This window comes from Neodiprion pinetum, chromosome 6 (assembly GCF_021155775.2).
Source record: "Neodiprion pinetum isolate iyNeoPine1 chromosome 6, iyNeoPine1.2, whole genome shotgun sequence".
Taxonomy (NCBI): domain Eukaryota; kingdom Metazoa; phylum Arthropoda; class Insecta; order Hymenoptera; family Diprionidae; genus Neodiprion; species Neodiprion pinetum.
The window spans coordinates 23,444,742-23,463,886 of NC_060237.1; the positions used below are offsets into that span (position 1 = coordinate 23,444,742).

Sequence of the window (19,145 nt, forward strand, 5' to 3'; positions counted from 1 at the left end):
GCGATTTTAGCACCAACAGCCTAAGTCGACTTAGAGGGAACTTGGACCGCGGATGACTTTTTACCGAAACAAATATCGCCTAGTATATATATACATATACCCAGGCATAGGCGCGCGTGTTTAGACGGCACGGTATGCGTTTGTAATCGCCGATTACGATCCGAATTCGTTCAAGTATACCCAAGGTACATGTACAATATACATTCGAAGCGCGATGTTATCTGCGGGCGGGGAAAAAAGGTGTCCTTGAAATAATTTCCCGCGGCGCGACGTGATCCTCCAGAACGCACTGACCCAAAAAAAAAGAACCTCCCCTCCTCAGACCGGGGTCTGACGTCCAATTGAGATTCGGATCAGTTACAAGAACCATTTCGCAGAGCCGCCAAGATTTCGGATAATTTCCGAGGCGTTCGGCCGCGTTGAAGAGCCCTCGAGATTCCGAACCGCGTAGAGTTCGTTCGAGTTCGAAATTTCATTCGGGGGCGAGGATATCCGGGGTGCCTCCACTCGAAATCTCCCTCTTTGCGGTGGCCGTTCGCCACCCCGTAGATACGAGAGGCCGCTGCTCGCCCGGTCCCGTTTTAATTTCCAATTTTAATTTAGCTCCGATAATTTTCACCGCTCCAACGGGTCTCGTGGAATCGGCGGCGCCGATGCGGAGAGCCACGCCAGCGGAGGAAATCGTCGAACGCGCGTAACGCACCCCGCGATCGATAGACCGCTTGTAATCCTCTTCTGAATTTTAACCCCATCTGTCGTAGCATGCGCATCCCGACTCGTCGTCGACCTATTTCGTTAACCGAGTTCAAAGGATTCGTACCTGGGCCCTAGGGCCCCGGTCCCGCAGCCGCACGGGTCCGTCGGTTGCGCAAGAGCCGAGGGATAATCCATTAACATAATTTTACATAGAGCCTTATTTAACGCGGGGAAACATTATATCCGAGCCCGCCAGATGCAAAAGAGGGAAATAATAGACGGTGGCGCGTAGGTATGCCTGCAAGCCTCGAAGGTCCTCAGGTATACGGATACTCGCTATCCGCAAGGGGTTAATTCAAATATTTAAAATATCGAACAGATTTTACACGTAACGGTCTCCGGCTACCTGAAACTGGTAACTCTAGCCCGCTCGAGTTTTACCCGGCAGCGATCCGAAGGGCTCAAAGGGTTGCGACGCCGTGAGGATCCGGGAGTCTAATTTTCGAGCGCAGGTATAAATGCACGTTCGTTCACCGTTTTCCATCGAAATTAGGACCTTCCAGGTCGCCGCGATACCTTTTTATCCGAAGCCTCCCTAGAGGCGTTGCGCTGCTGCGCTTTAAGCGGCGAACTGGGACAACGCGAATTTCGACCTGTCTTTGATTTACGCCTCTTCTGACGGCCCATTTGTCCGCGGTCCCTTGGACACTGAGGGAGTATCGGCCTTATCTACGCCAGCCAGTCGCCATCTTAAAACCACCGCTGCCCGGGTGCTCGGGACAGAACTAACCTTCCCCCCCTGCCCTCGTTTCACCCCCACGACCCCTCCCTCCAACCACGCGACCCCTGCCTCGAAGAACTCGCCACTACGCGTGAATTAACCAGACGCCCTTCGCTGAGAGAGCCTCGCTGTTTTCGTTCGCCCACATTTTGCAGCTTCTTTTTTCTCGTTTTTCTTTGTCGTTTTTCTGTATTTCATTATGCGAGTATCGACGATCCAACATCGACACTTATATGCAAAGAGTAGAACCCAGGCTAGCGATTCGACGAAATTACGTTTATTCACTTACACATCGAATTACAAAATGAATTCATTTTTCTGAGTTGAGAATTACCAATTTTTTTTTTTTTTTTTTTAAAGTTTTACGGTCGTATGCGAAGAAGCTCACACGGAGAAGATCAATTCGATTGAATATAAACTTGTCGGAAAATTTATTCACGCTGATCGAATTTTGAACCGATCACACTGAATAAATTTTATTTTCAACCAAATTGTTAATCTGATACGTAGATACGTACCGAAATGAATTTGTTTTCCAAAATCGCAATCCGAGCATCAAAAAATAAATACATAGGTACCATTTTTGAGTGACAGATAATTATCGCTAGAAAAAGGAAATACCGATGGACGAGCTCGCAAATTGGTAATAAGTAACACACGTCCGTGAGGTTCGGAAGTACAGAGATCGGGAAACCGATTTTGAGAGAAATAGGTAGCCTGTGTACGTATACCTATCTGGTATAGATATAGACTCCGCATCATGGAGGGTGTGAAATTTGATCAATACCCACGACTGCTACATTTTTCAAGCGGTCTGCTAAGCTGGCCATATGTATTCTTATGGACCACCCTGTTTATGGGGTGCAATTTATTTCCGAATCGAAGGTAATGGCCGGCAGTTTACAGAGATCCCCAGCCTCGGTCGTTCGTGGCCACATTAAAATTTCAAACAAATACAAAAATGGAAATATTCCGGCCGCTTATGTGTTGACCAATTTCCCCAGCCGGCTGACAAAGGGAGGCTGAGCCACCCTCCGAACTCTCGGAAGATCACAGCCCAGGAGGCTCATTGGGCCGCCAAGAACCACCCGAGGATTCATCGATCTTGACCAAACTTGCTCCTGCCTGATAGGACTTCGAAACAGGAGGCTTCGCAAGGTTCCGTTCGTTAGTTTTTTCCCTGAAATTTTTCGAGCAGAAATTGTACGGCTGAGAGAAACGCGGAGGGTGATGACAAATATTTTCCAACCCGTGGGGATATCATATACGCGGCGCGGATTTCGCGGGCTTTAGAAGACTTTTCGAAAATATCTTTCCCAGCTTGCAAAGGAAATTTCTTACCGCGGTAACTTACCCTGCAGCGGATGTATTCTCCTCTGTGCTTTCGATATAAGGACATCCATGCCTATACGTGTACGGTATGCTTTGAGATTTTTCATTTATTTTTTCTCCTCTCTGGGTAGCTCGGCGGTTCTCGTCGCGTCTTCTACCAGCTCGCTTACACTAGACAGCTGAAATCAAGCCGGTGCGGAAGAACCTTCGCCGGAGATTAGGCCAGGCATAAAATTAAATTTCGATAAGCTATCGAACGGACACATGTACGGCTTTCCTCGGAGAATGAGCATCCTCGAGACCGTTGGAGATTTCCGAAACGCCCTCGAACGCAATATCGAACTTCCGAGAGTGATTTCCGTGAAAATTTACGTGGAAAGAAATTTTTTGACTCGCGTTTTGCGCCCCGGATTCGGCGAGGAATTCGCGGCGCTCTTCTCTCTTTCGGATTTCCTTATTTTTCTCTCGTCGGCAGTTTTCAAATCGAGGGACAGTGACTCGCCCGTTTCCGCCCGGTGCTTCGCGTCCTCATACCGACGTATTATATATATCCCGGGATTTAAGGGACGCAAGGAATTCGCCCCCTCGCATCCCGCAGCCTACCAGGGACCCCCCCACTCAATTTTTATCATATATCTAAAAGTTTGGCCGGATTGGCTTTCGCTTGACCTATGCCCAATGGCGCGAAATACCAGCCCCCCTTTCCTATCCCTGTATTATATCCATCCAACCCACCCACGCGCCAATGCTATCGCGCGAGGCAATCGCCAGGGTTGAAATTTCTTTCCAATCGGTTTTACATATACACGAAGACGAGTTTTATTCCTCAGCCGGTAGGTATTCGTCTCGAACTCAACCTAGATCCCGCATCTACGACGACTAGGTGAAACTGCGAACAACAAACATCCGAAACCGCCGCGTTCTGGCACGCTTGCTCTATAATAACTTCGTCTTGGAAGAAAAAAAGTAGCAAGGCATCCAACGGCATGGATTCGAAACCTTATATTTTATGCCCAACGATTAAGGATTTTTATTATGGTTAAAAATCGACACCACACGGAATATTTATTAAAATTATTATATTTGTAAGCTACAAGGATCTTCTTGAAAGCGCAAAAATAGAAAATACTCAAACTGTAAAAAAAGCTTGATCGGTGCTTCATTTACAAATTGTTTTGGTAGGTTCGTTCGATCCCACTTTACGATGGCTCATTTTGTTCAGAAGACTATTTTGCATGACGTCACTAAAAAAGACTTTCTTTTTTCTGTCTACTGGGTAATTCAATATTACCATTTTTGGATCGTAATCAATATCGGTACACTGTTCTGAAAATAAATATTCACGATGGCACCTCGATGAAAAAAAGTTTTCCTAATAAGAGGTGAAAAAAAGTTCTGAGAATTCGAAACGAATCAACAATATTCAAGCATATATGCGAAATCTCAGTATCCTACGTTTACGTATTTTTAGAGATATAATTCGTAACTTACAAATACGATAATTCAACACACACTCAACGTACGACTCTCTCGTAACGAGTTATTGAAAAGTATCCATTCTTGGCCAGCCAGCCTGCTTAACCTCATCGTCTAACGCACGTTTATCTACACTATCTTCAACATTGAGTAGGCTTAAAAACTGGCAATCTCACCGAAAACCTGAAAACAATTTATCTCAATTTCCTCATTTCGCTTCTCCCTCTTTGCTTCTTTATCTCGTATAACTTTGAACCTTATGGCGCCTTTCTTTCGTGATGTTCCGTTCGTTGGGGTGCAACTTTTAACCGCTAAGCCTCGGTTACTGACAGCCCCAGGATTGAAGCTGGAGACAGGGGCCCTACCTGGTGCAGGACCTGATACACGGCAGAGTCACGGCTCCGTTCAACCCCTTTGCACACGGGGTCGAAGGGCGCCAGTTTTGGGCCAGACATCGCACGCTGAACATCGGGTAAGAGAGTTTTATAGTTATATTTAGCTACGTTTCGTGCTACTGGCCGGGCTCGGTATTAACGGTGTTAATTTTCATCCCCTTTTCGTTACTAATTTCCGGTGTTTTACCTCCTTTTCAAAGTCACGCGCATCATTGTCGCGGCTCTTGCGAAGTGAGGGGAAAATGGTATCAGTGATTCGATTGTTCGTGCTCTTAAATTTTTGCTCGCAGTTTTAGTCTAAGTTGAGGTGGAATTCTTGTGGGATGCGGAAATTTATCAAACGAGACAAAAATGGAAACATTTTAATTTTTACACAACTGAGGCTGAATTTGATTGCTTGACTAGTTGTCCGATCATCTGCAACAAAATTTTTCGGTAGGAGAGAATAAATAAGGTTTAAAAAAGAAAAAAACAGCAGAATATTAATAGCAGTGACCATGGCAGTAAATTTGTTATTATTCTTAGATTCCCGTTTCATCCAACAGCTCCTTTTCAGCCTCGGTACTTTTCCAAAATAGTTGTAATGTCGCTGGTATTTTGGTGCGGAACGAGGAAAGGTTGCCGCCATTATTCGATCGCCGGGTAACTTGGACCGTACGGTTTTGGGGTGGTCAGAAATAAAGCGTTTCGAGCTCGGCCAATCAGGGTTCAGACCCAATGGGACTCTCCACCGACTATGAGCGTCGCGGTAGTTTCGCCTCGCAATTACACGCCATAAGTTATCAGTGAATCGAGGACGGGGACTGTAAGGGCCGGTGAACCCGGGGGCGAAAAGTTCAGGAACAGCGTGGAAAACATAGTAGACAGGTACGCGTTTCCCTGCGGATGTGTGCGCGTCTAAACGTGTGATATAGAAGGCCCACGGAGAGCCGCCTAGCCGGGATTTTCACGCACCGCGTGACGTCACAAGTCACCGTATAACACCGCCTGCAGAAGAGACACTCGCGGCCACCGACGGTAATCGAGATTCGCAAGTTTTAGCACGTACTAAGGGTTGATTCGACCCTTCAATTACTCTCCTGCCTACCCGAGGCACGTCACCTTTGGGACCGCGACTAACGCTCCTTCCAAACTCGTTCCTTCGCCCGATTTCGCCTCAAATATATAAGTGAGGAGGAGAAGATAAAGGCGCGAGGAAAAATATCGCTCAGACCGTCCTAACGCGGCTTAATCATTATCCACTTTGTCGGCCGGTGGAAAATAGGAGCGGGGGGGGGGAATGAAATGATGAAAATTCTACTCGCTTAACGTGCGGTAAAATTAAACCCACACAAATTTTTTACTAATTATAATCCTGGAGGTTAAAAAATCTACAACCTGCATCCGATTTCCGAATTAAACGAGGGATGGTCAGGCGAACTCGAGAAAAAAAAAAAGAAAGAAAAACTACGCAGCCCACTTGGGACGGCTGTATTTGATAGAATCTAATCGCTATCTTACGCAAGAACTGGGTGGAAGTTTTTTCATCTTAACAATATCTTCCACCTTTATATCTGACTTCGTTTTTCTTGTTATATGCATGAAAATAAAACGTGATGCGTGCACGGTGTGGGTGAGGGAGCGAAGTCTGTAGGTTATCGATCCAGTTTGATGTATTACTGGCTTGGTCCACCCCAGCGTCCCGGCAGGACCTCCTCGGAATATGCTTTTTATGTTTTTCTCTTCGCCCCCGGACGCTCCCGCCGCCACAACTATCGCCGTTACCACGACCTGCACCGTCGAGCGGGTGGGACGCGGATAATGGTCGCTCGCGAATAAATGTAGCCACTATTTGTTATTCCGGAGTACCGCCCGACCGAAAAAGAGCTACGCTTTCTGTTTCCCGATCTACGCCATTTTTTATCATTTTTTTTTTTTTTTCTCTTTTATTTGCCAGCCCTCTATACTGTTTTTCTACTGTTTCGTGATTAATCTAAAACTCCTATTTTTTGTCCTTCTGATTTTTTAATATTTGCAAGCAATTCCGAGCATCCTGGTTTTCATTTTATTCTTCGCGCATACTTTTTACCCCATCGAAAAGAGAACGCAATTTCTTCAGGCATACATGTATTGTCTTCGATAGGTATATAAGTTTCCAATAACGATATACCTTTGACGGAAAACAGAATACGGGTACACCGATACTGACCCAACGTGTCACTTGTGTGCGGATAGAGACATGTCTCGCGATTCTCAGGTCGCGTATACGCGCCCTTATACGAAGAACACGGGCACTACAAGCCTCTTGAGAAATTCATATTTATACGTACGTATGCGTATCTTATACTCATATTAGGTACAAGCCATATATACCTTGGGCGAATAACATTCTAATTTTCCGGATGGATGAAAACGTATGAAAATCTGCGGAACAAACGGAAAACGTTAGGGGCGCCAAGTCAAGACCAATAAAAGTCTCGACTCCCCTTTTTGCCTCGCTGTTCTTTGTATACGTATGATACATACGCGTTGTTACGTATACGTACCTATTTCATGCGGTGACGTCATCGAGGAATTCGCGGCCGCAGCTTATAACCTCGTGGAATTCACATTCGGAGATAACGCTATCAATTTTTCATCTCACCGTCTGTCCGACCCTTATTAGACAGCAGTCACAGCCTTCTGGTTAATTAACGACCGTCGTCAGCTAAAATTGACCGAGGAATCTTATCAAACGCGCAGCAGATGCACCTAGCCGTATATAGGCCGCAGACCCCGTCCATTGTTCCTCAAATCGGGTCAAAATTAGTTGAATAATGTATAATATAATGACACGGTACAGCGGGCGGATGCAGAGCGAAGAATACGTATCGAATGTACGTAACCATCGATCCTGCAGACTTCGGGTAAAAAGTTTGAATTATATTTGGAACAATTGTTGCGTAGATGTAAATTTTCTCCAAACACCAGAATGGAAGAACATACTCATGGCCGACGCATAACACGGATTACATATTTCATTCGTTATTCATTTTTTAGTTATTCTATACCAAGAAGGGATCTATGAGGCGCGGGTTAAAGTATGGGGTTGGGAATAAGAATGAGGAATAAGAAGAGCAAGAAGGAAAAGCGCATTTTTATTTGAAGTATTTTTTCGCCGGGCAGCATATTCGGTGCGATGGGAGCTATACGTTTCAAAATATATGCAAAAGACCAGGGCGCCCTGCGCATCCTAACACGGTACAACCCTCGAGAAAAACTAACCCCGGCCAGAGTTGCGGATCTTTGCGAATTTTTATCTCCACATCGGGTGGTTCGTTTTCACGAATCCACCAGTCAAAACGAAGATCCCTGCCCTTGATTCGGCCGATGTAAATATATATACATGTGTATACATATGTATCTACATACATGTATAATATACGTGCATTCTTCCTTCTCGACCACCGGCGCCGCCGTTCCACCCCCAAGATCGGAGGAACAACTGGCCGGGAAAATGGAACTCCGTTTTTCCACGACTGTACCGCAGTCCGGCCGACGTAGTTACCATCGATTCGTGGCCGCAACTGTTTCGACCGTTTAAAAAAGAAACGCCTCGAGTACGAGGGTGGAAAACATCTTGCGCGGACATATATTTCTGTTTGTCCAAAGGGCCTCGTACAAATATAGGGCTGATATTGGCCATTTTGGAGCCCCTTCGTGTTCCTATTACAAGTCCAACCTCCTTTTCTTTCCTTCTCTCTCTTTTTCTCTCCTGAGGGTCCCTCCGACAGGAATTTCTCGCTCAAATATCAACCAAGATCAAGGGATACGAGTTGGATGAAAATCGACATTATTTATCTCTCACGGAAGCCGAGCTCACTTCCACCCCGAATTACAAAGCTCAGGTATGTTTGGAGAAACTTTAACCTTACCGATAGTCGTGAACTTCAACCTCGGCGGAAGGTTTCATTCGCTGGTTGAACAAAGCACATTTTCTAATTCAACTGTGTTTAAAAAAAAGTGCACCCTTTCCCGATCACAGATCAAAGATCAGCTACAGAATACGGACAAGTTGCCAGACTCGCTAGTTTACCGATATCGGAAACTGTAATCACGGCCAGTACAATCCGGCGGTGCAGAACGGAAGCGAAGCAGCGGCACATACAACGTAGTATCGATGGGTGTGCAGAGATTCAGGGAATAGTTGATAGAAGTAGGTGGGTGTGATGTTGAAGGGGGAAGAGAGGGTGCAACGGCAGGGCAAGGAAATCCAGGACGAGGGTAGGCAGGAGGTTCGCGGGGTTATTTTGTCACTATCGGAAGAGTGTTATTTACCGAAGATAGGGCTACGGAGGCTGTGCAGAGGCTGCGTCCTTATTTACATGTGGTAAGTCTCCTGCGGGACCAAATCCCGGACCGAGCCTCGAACCCTGATAATTCTTGCTTTGATCCCAGTCCCAGGAGAGGCTCCTGTCTACTCGGAAAAGGAATAAGGATCGCCACAGGAAAATAACCAGCGAAGAGATCAGGAAAATTGCACAAATTTTTTTTTCCTCCCAAATATATTTACTTCTTTCCTCATATCTTTCATTTCCCGTCCGCTGCTTTCTTGCAAGACCACATTTCCCTCATTCTCAGAAGACCCGCTTCAACTACGCACTCAGCCATACACACTCAGACCTCGTCCTCGTCTCGCTGGTAGAATTCGTACCCTTCCCGTCTCGGGATATGAGATGCGTAGATGTGGCCAGTCCCTAATAGCATTCTGAAATTAGTCCAAATTAGTGGGAATTTAATTTCAACCCTGAACGACGCGTGCCTAGGGAACAGTTTTAATTCCTCAACCTTCACGAGCAGTCCAGAATTTCCTGCTGGCATTACACGTACACACGGAGGTGAACGGCGTATCGTGTATTGCATCTATTACCATGCCAACGTGCGGTGAGATCAAATTTTCGCTCGGCGAAACCTTCGAACCTTCGAGCTTAGGTGCTTGGTCAGAGAACCTTCGCAAAATGAGAGAAGCGAACGGTATTATTCCGAGAGCTCTTACGCCCTCAACCGCACCGTCCCGCCTACCGGGTGTCTGGAAAATCGCCGTTTTATTCGCGCCCAAATACGCGCGCAACCCTGTCACAGTAATAACGTCCCTCGAACTTTCCTCGCTGATCGCTGGCAATGAGCTTGGAGAACAAAGGAGTGACCACCGATCGGTTTTTCAACTTTACGAATTCCTGTGAACGACTCATTAGCCGATCGCTCGGTGGGTCGAGGCTCGACTTCCGAAACACCCAGTGAGTAATCTCCTTGGTTAGTTAGCGAGCCTCGGGATCCCGGCGTGGATCCTAGCAGGATAGAATATCCCTCGGGAGATTTTCGACCAATCGCTGGTCTGGTCAGCGGCGTTGGGTAGTGGGGGTCGCCGGCAGGGCATTGGTCAGTCCAAGGGTTGCCGGGTATTGAGCGACTCCGTCCAGGGGTTGAAAAAACGCCCCGAACTGACCTCAAACGTCTACCCTCGTCTCCGCAGTCCTAATGTAGCTAACTTCTGTGCGGCAACTGTGGAGGTTCGTATACGTCTATGTATATCCGTGTATACTGGCGTATATATGTAAATCTCATGTACATACATACGTACATATATATTATATAAATATACATATACGCGTAGCAGACGAGCCGGGCTGTGGGTGAGCGCACCGGTTCTGAGACGAGCCTCCCCCGCGTATTGGCACTTTTTTTTAACAGCTTATGTATCACTGGAGAATGGAGAATTAGCCAGACTTTACAAGTCATACGAAAAATCATCTCAAGTTCTATTTTTGAATTGTTGAACTATATGACACAAGTACTGTGTATGATTTTCACTGATACATCAACATTCTATAATGTACAAATTTGGCTCCACGGCGGGGCATTGTCATTTGCAAAGTGCAAAACCGGCTCCATCGAGCATCAACAAACTTCGTTTTCTTTGACGAGAAGAGCGAGTGGCACGGTGGTGCGGGGAAGAGAGATTTGTCAACTTTGCAATTAATCCTTTTAGAGGTGGACCGTTGCTCGCGAGACAGACCGACAGGCTACAGGCATACATGATAGACGGTTCAGCTGCCCTGCAGTCAATTAGTTAATTTGAGCCCATGCACTTTACAGCTGGAGTAAAACAAACCCCTCCGGTTCTTCGACGATAAATAAAATTGGTGTACAATTTTTTTCTCCATTATCTTTCATCCCTGATCAAAACTCCTGTGCAGAGTCGGACGAACGGAGTACAGACAGACAGGACATGCACTCCGTATAACGCGCAGTCCTGATCCCAACCGGTTCGAGTCCGTGGGCTATTTGCATAGGCGATATCATGCCGCGCGCCACTACGCTCTCTCCCCTTTCCCCGCTCTCTCTCCCTCTCTTTCACTTTCTCTCTCTCTCCCTCTCTCTCTTTCTCTCTCTCTCGCGCGCGCGCTCTCTCCCGGTTCAGCACTGTTCCCGAGGACATCTCGGGATCTTGGGAATTAGATTAGTGGTGGTTCTCCCGAGCAAGACTTGGACTATACTCAATTTCAAGTAAGATCGCACTTGGAATGGGCGAAATCCAAAATCAGTTTTACGTGATCACCTATTCAGACGGTTATCGTCACTCGATAATTTATACCAATCCCGGGTATATGACTCGCCCATTGTTCGCCAGAGAATTCCGTACCGTCCGTACTATCTTTCTGAGATTCTATTTTACTTTCTCCCCGAGACCTTTTATGCACAATCTGTCAAGACCTCGCGGAGGTGCGATTGCCGCGTGCTTCGGGCGTCACACGATTTAATCACGCGCCTTGACGGTTTATCCGGCTATTTTTTGGCGACGCGAAACTTTGTCTCCCTGCAGGCTGAACAATAACCCCTTTCATCCCTCTTTCTGTGCGCAGTCAATACCATCTCGGCACTCCCCGAGCCCGATGGACGACGACGCATCGTATTGTCCTCTTTAAGAAAACTCGAGAGACAAAGAGCCGGGCCACTACAGTCGCCATTGCCACACGGTCAGGCACCTGTGTAGGTGAACGAGACACAAGAGCAGCTCCCAGTTCGATTAAACTCTCGTCCGAAGCGCCCATCTCCAGCTCAAAACTTTATAAAAATCCGCCGCATCGTCTGCGAGATATGATATGGAAAGCAGCTGAAGCCACGATTGATAACATACATGAATATTTGTAATTCCTCTTCCGAGCACCGTCATTCGTCTAATGGACTGACTACCCGCGACCAGCTCGAGTCAAGAGTCGAAATGATGAAATGCCGAACGTTACCCAAAAATGCGAGACGTTCGATATATGAACGTAAAATGGCTGGCCGTCGGAGGGTGAAGGGAGTCAGTTGAACGGAGCATAAAAAATGCAGAGCCCCGTCTAACGCAGTTAATTTAGCGGATGGGGCAGTTCCTCCAGCATCCCTTCTTCTCGCACGGCGCGGCGTGGCGGCGAAACATGGCCACTGTACAGACACGTCGATGTGTAAATATGTGTAGATATACCCCACACGAATGTACATACGCGGGCCGGCCGTACCTAGTGGAGTCTAATAAAAAGCATCCCCGAGTAGTGGCGGTCGGGGGTTCGGAGGGTGGAGGGCGGCAGGGTCAGAAGTCCATTCGGAAAATGGAGGGACCCACGCGACCAAGTAAATCTACCCAATAACGAGGTCCTATTGGTTCGGCCGGGTTTTCGAAAATCATTCACGCCCACCACGCGCTGATTTGAGAGATTAAATTTTTCGGGGAACGAGACGGGCTGCTTGCCGTTCTTTCGAGACCCCTGCCGACGTGATACGAGTGGTTGATGATTTTTGGGAATTTTTTTTCCCCCGGCTGGAGTGACCAAACTTTCACAGTCTCTTAGCAAGACGTATGTGAGTCGGCTAGTCCCGGCCAGGGTTCGACTTGACTTCCGACTTTCCCTGCAGAAAACATAGACTAAGGGTCTCATCCCCCTTCTGCAAGGATGCTATAAATTCTGTCCCCTGATCTCCAGATAGTGGCCGGATATAAGATGCCGATATAGGTATATCCTAGTTTGCTCGGGAATATTTGAAACTGTATCGGTGACCTGCGCGATTCGATGCCTCGTCGACTGTATTGCGAAACCCGTATCACGCTCGAAATTCGCAGCCACTGGACGAGGTGGGCTGGTTTTACGAATCATTTCTGCTGCGTCGGATCATCTCAATCGTGCAATAAAAATTGTGTTTTCATTTAGCTGCGCAACAGAGCTTGCGCGATTATCGAAATAATAATGACCGCTCGATCGGAGCTGAAAAAAAAGTTGCAACTGTTCCTAGGGTGAGAATTTAGAACCGTACGTTCGATTCAACAAATTTGGTTTATTTCACTCACCCTTGACACGCGCCTCAACGGTAATTCGATAGATCGAGTCACGCAGACTCCGTCGACGCGCTCGACTTGTTCGTAAACATTCGATTTCGTTCAGCCATCGAAACTCTTTGCAGCCTCGTCCACGCGAATGATTGAGAAAAGTAGGGAGAGAAGAAAAAAATAAAAGCGGAAAAACAAATCGGAAATGCCTTGGGTCAAATGCCCGCTGGGAAAGTAGGTGGAAATCGGGAAATAACCTCTGGTGGGTGTCGAAATTTAAAACAAACCGATTTCCTAATGGCCTTCCGACCGGAAATCTTCGCCTGGCCCATCGACCAATCGAATCTCACAGTGAATTTCACACCCCATACTATGCGGACACGAAAGAGATAAAGAAAGAAGAAAAAGGATATTTCCAATTTTATCAAATTTCCTGCCGATTCCGGATATTAAATGGAGGTATAGCCAAAGTCCAAGGGTCCAGATCTGCTTTTGTTGCTTGTAACAAACATGGCCGTCTTGCGCCGTCTCCGAAGTCACGTGTTATATGGTGTCTTTACAGGATAAGAGATTTGCTGGGCTGCGTTAACTCTCTTGAAAATGGCCGTATTGGAAAGGCATAAACCCGCGAGGGTAGAATCCGGCCTCTAAATTAGGATCATCGGATCGTCCAATCTTCGAGAATTTTTTACTGTCCTTCAGCGGGTCCGATCTAGATCGTCAAGGTCTCAAAATACGCGGGAAAGTTTCGGGCTTAAGGTGAAATTTTCCCAAGTCCCAGGAGAAAATCTGGGATGGAGTTATCTCTGGCCAAAAAGGGGAATCAGCCATTACAGGAGTTAAGAATTTTTACGACAAAGATGGGCTTCCAGTGAGTAACAAGGGTGGCTCTAGTTCAGGAATGCCGAGCACGTTCTCAACCAATGCTAGCAGCCAGGCAGTAAAACAAATACACCCCTTATACAGTCGGTTCTGTTCCGCACGGTTCGATAAAGCGCAGCCCGCAAATGTCCTCTATTTCAAATATCCTCTTTATACGTACGTACCTTGCCTTGCCTACCTTACTTATACCCGCCATAGCGTATAGACCTGGCCTTAACGGATGACGGACACGTGAAAGAAGTGGCCAATATGGGCTGGATTCAGCGTCTCACGTGACAGACGCACGGCGCTCTTTTGTTTTCGCGGGCTTTGATCGAGTGCCCTTTGTGTCCTTTCCCTCTCCGAGGAGTCCGTCACTACTTTCTAAGAGTGCGATGACGAAGGAAGTGGGGAGTGTCGTGTCACGTTTCTTCCGGTACGGTATAAAAATATCGAAAACACCCACCTTCGAGGGCACCGAAAATCAAATCCTTTCTTTGATCACCTTTTTCCCCCTGCTTTTCGGTTTCATTATACCCCGCTTAGTTCCAACCTGTACAAGTATGGAGAACCTATTCACCCCCACTGGTTCACGATCAAAACCATCGTCGAAACGACTCTAAGAAAGAAAACGCCGTCGGGAAGCAGGCTAAAACTGAATTCAGTGCGATTAAACATGACAACAGTCGCTCACCTGCTGCTGGAGCCTTCCCACCCCTCGAAACTAACCCGCCGACTGCTGTCACGCTGATTCTTTGGTATACAGTTCAGAGGTCTGACCCCTGTTCTGATCTTTGCGCTCCCGTTTCCATTGGACCAGTTTTCACCTGATCCAGGGCACGATCTATTTTCCGAGTTCAAATTGGGGTCCAGGGAGCAGGCAGAGATGAGACAAGATGAGACCGGTCCATTCGCGTGCCAGGAACCTGCAATGCCGGCGATATTCTATCGTCGTACCTCCAGGCCCTCGCCTGGACCCAAACTCGAAACTGGACCCTAGTTATGAACCTGTTGGTAGACTGGAACTGGTCCATCCTGGTCGCGTGAGGGGATGCTGGCCCCCTGATGACAGTGTCCACTTATAAGGGTGAATTTAGACCGCTAAATGCCTCCAATTGACCCTTGACCGATATCTTGTTGCAGGGGTGCAGAAAGAAGGCGAGACTACGAAGTTGGAGGATTTGATTGATTGCACTCAACGCGCTCGAGATTTAAATCTCCTTAACGTTGGATCCTATGGAGTCAATCAAACTAGAACTTGAAGGTGCCGTGGAATCTTATTCTTGACAATGATTTTCAAGCGACATGTAATGCCTGAGTAAGCAAGCTCTTTCGGACGATACGAACGCGCTTACCTTACCCAGGAAACACCATGCTTCGTGACCCTAAGTTGCTCAATGGCTATCAGGATTCACCAGGAAATGAAACATATTCGACACCATTTACAAACCCAGGTGAGGTCAACAATTTTACTTGCAGGCTATTCAATTCCTGTCTTTTTTCGTAATGTATTTTGAACAGCTAAGAGGACAAATCGTTATTCATTTCGTCATTATTGACGACCATTAACATAAACCAACTGTATCTTGCGACTGTATTCGTTATAGATAACACGAGAAACAATGCGACGCTCTAACAGCGAAGTATTAGAGGAGTTAAGGCTCTTGCTGGCGGTTTAGATTCCTTCAATGGGTAAGAATCAGTTGATGGTTCAGTAATAAACCAAGAACGGACCATCATTAAAATATGTGCTTCTAGATTCAAGGATATTCACGATGACCGTGGCAGCGACATCGCTGGAGAAAACCAAAACTTGTCCTACTATGGAGATAGCAACTCGAAGGGGAGCCTTTGCATGAAATTCCTACCCTATGAAGAAGGGTAAAGGCGTCGAGAGGGTAGCTGTTGGCAAGCCATTCGTCAGAAGATAACGTTACTCAATCGACGGTCGGTAACATGCAAAAGCTAAACCATCTACATTCCAGTATCCCTTTTCAGTAAGCTCTGAAAAAGCTTAGGGTGTAATGATAAGAGTAATTATGCTTTCCATCGCTAAATGCGATGGCGATGTCTCAATTTCCTGTGATAGATACAAAACTATAACATTGAAACGACTAAGTTTAAGACCGCTATCAAGAAATAAATTAAATGAGAGTGAGAAAAATCCAGTCAAATGATACTTTATAATAAGCATTGAAACATGAGATGATAGAAAAATAAGGTAAAGTTTGAGACGAATAAATAACCGGTTGCAGGAGCAATGACATTCAGTCGGTACGAAGTGAGTACGTGAGACTACTTCTCGACTGCGACTTAGAAATGTCACTCAGCTCGATCATCACCGTGTGAAGACGCGTGACAGCGTCCACCGCCGACCACCGCAACTACCTCCGAGCACCACCAACCACCTTCAATCACCTCCACCCACCTCCGGCCACCTTCGTCCTCATCGACCACCTCGTCCCCCCCTCGTCATCCACCCCGCCCTGTCGTCATCGTCCTTCTCGACCTCCTCCGATCACCACCAACCACCTCCAAACACCTCCTACGTTGTCTAAAGAATAAAAAGACAGTTGCCCTAATGGGCTCTGGTGTGACAACCGAATTCGTCGTGCGCTTGCGCTCCCTGAGATGTTCCATCGGTAGAGTTAAGAACTTATTGCAGAACATCAGAGAGTTACCGATTTCGACGTGATGCTGACTGCATTCGCCTTCCGAGTAACACAGTCTTCGCAATGGTAAGCCCAAGCCGGTACTTAGCATGTGTGTAATTACGGACTTGTCGGCGATGCAAGAAATTAATGATGAGAATAAATTTCTTCCAAAATTCGTAGCAAAACAGTGAATCAATTAAAGTATAGGTACCCGAGAGATGAATGTATACATAGATCATAGATGTAATGATGACGCATAAAGTATGTATGTATATGCGGTACATGTACGATATTCATATATATAAACCATTTACGATTAATACGTGATGCATACTATAAATTTTGTAATTTTCCAGGAAACAAAATAGATTATCTACAATAATCGGCTATAATATGAAAATAAAAGAATTATTCATTTCGAAATGGGATTCTATTCGACACGCTCTCGATGTATTCCGAAACATTGTTATTCATAATTATTCTAACAACTTTTCATTTGCTTTCGCGATCTTGAATTTTCGTAGGCGTAGAATCGGAACGCTGTTTTAGCTGGTCGCAAGTGAAGTATTTACGTTGGGTAGGGAAGCAGAATTGTTTTTCGATAAGTGTATACAAAAAAATTCAGAGTAACTGTAATACATCACGGATGCGCTGATTTTGATCGAGATGAAATGGATGCTCCGTATATGAGATAGTATTTAACGCAGTGTAGTGATTTAAAGACCTGAAAAGATGATAGAGAGAGAAAGAACAAAGCTGCTTGAAACGTGAAGTGTATTTTAACACACATTTGAAAGGTATGAGCGAAATTTTTTATCATCCAACGGTCGCAGAACGACAGCGTTATTAGCTGACCCGCTAACTGAAGTATATATCTTTAGTCAACGGCTGACTATCGAAGGGCCTGGCCGCTTGAGTCTGGAATCGGCAGGAAAGACAAGGTGCATATTTCTTGTATGAAATGTGAAGACTAAAATCATTATACATCGTATCATATCATCATACATCATACATCGTCATACATCACATCATACATCATCATACATAGTATTAAAGTTCGAAACCAATGTTTGGATGCTCGGATGTTCACAAAATGACGTCACCCAAATTTTTTTTCCCTCGACGTCATCGATCCATAGCAATCGTCGACCGCCAAAATTCCTCAGTCTGGTAACAACCGCGCAGTAGAGCGGACGGTTGAGAATCGCGCTCCGCAGATTTCGAGTACCGGGTTCTTTACCTCCTGGATTCTGCGGTCCGGGTCCGCTTCTTGGTGCAACTCGACTTCCAGGACAAGGGCTCCGTAGTTCTGGCTATCCAGGTCCTTGATCCGGTGACTTTTGACCTTTAGGACTAATTTTCCGTAGTTCGGGCTGTTCAGGTCGTCCACCTGATGGATCTTGACGTCCAGAAAAAGCACTCCGTAGTTCTGGCTGTCCAAGTTCTTAATGTGGTGACCGTCGACCTAGCGCTCCGTGGTTCCTGTTTCATGTTTACGATGAATTATTTCAATTCATTTTTTTGCGTAAGCTCAAATTCAGTAGCTCTCATTGCGCTAATAAAATTTCTACAATTTTTTATAATTTTCTCATAATCCCCTTGTTAAAATGTGTCAATACAGAAATTATAATAATCCTTACACAATACTTTTGATGTGTTTTGATACTGGAAATATTTCTTAGTATTCGAGGTATACCCCGAAGTGGTTGTTTTTGGTTGTTGGAGGTGGTTGGAGGTGGACGAGGAGGAGGACGAGAAAGAGGAGGCGAACAAGGTGAAAGAGGAGGACGAGGATTTGTGCTCGGTGAGTAAAACATTATAATATTTGATAACAATTGTAATTATATTTCATCTGAAATATTTCAAACTTGTCATGTTTACAATAAAATATTTCAATTCATTTTTCGCGCAAGCACAAATTCAGTAGCTATAAATGCGCTAATAAAACTTATTACATTATTAATCGGATAATTAATTCTATTAATCCTTACATAATATTTTTGCTGAGTTCTTATACTAAAAATATTTATTACTATTCAAGGTATAACCTGAGGTGGTTATTGGTGGTTATTGGTGGTTGTTGGGGGCGGTTGGCGGTGGTCGGAGGTGGACGAGGAGGAGGACGAGAAAGATGAGGAAAACAAGGTGGACGAGGAGGGCGAGGATTTGTGCTCGGTGAGTAAAACACTTTTATAATATTTGATGGCAATTGTAATTATATTTCATCTAAAATATTTCAAACTTGTCATGTTTACAATAAAATATTTCAATTCATTTTTCGCGCAAGCACAAATTCAGTAGCTATAAATGTGCTAGTGAAGTTTATTCTACTATCAATTATTTAATTATATTAATCCTTACACAATATTTATGATGTGTTCTTATACTGAAAATATTTATTACTATTTAAGGTATAACCCGAGGTGGTTATCAGTGGTTGTTGGAGGTGGTCGGAGATGGACAAGGCGGAGGACGAGGAAGACGAGGAGAACAAGGTGAACGAGGATTTGTGCACGGTGAGTAAAACAGTTTGATAATATTTAATGACAATTGTAATTATATTTCGTCTACAAGTTTTCAAATTTGTCATGTTTACAATAAATTATTTCAATTCACTTTTGTAAGTA

General features: G+C 45.5%; 1 long non-coding RNA gene across 1 annotated transcript in view; it reads left to right on the top strand.

Annotated features, from left to right (window-relative positions):
* Nucleotides 1–19,145, top strand: part of LOC124221390 (uncharacterized) — a 37,690-nt gene that overhangs the window by 17,319 nt on the left and 1,226 nt on the right. The window contains exons 2-7 of the long non-coding RNA XR_011177428.1: nucleotides 15,008–15,318; nucleotides 15,472–15,556; nucleotides 15,630–16,602; nucleotides 18,244–18,322; nucleotides 18,560–18,693; nucleotides 18,930–19,034. This is a non-coding gene — a long non-coding RNA (uncharacterized lncRNA). The remainder of the gene's footprint in view (nucleotides 1–15,007; nucleotides 15,319–15,471; nucleotides 15,557–15,629; nucleotides 16,603–18,243; nucleotides 18,323–18,559; nucleotides 18,694–18,929; nucleotides 19,035–19,145) is intronic.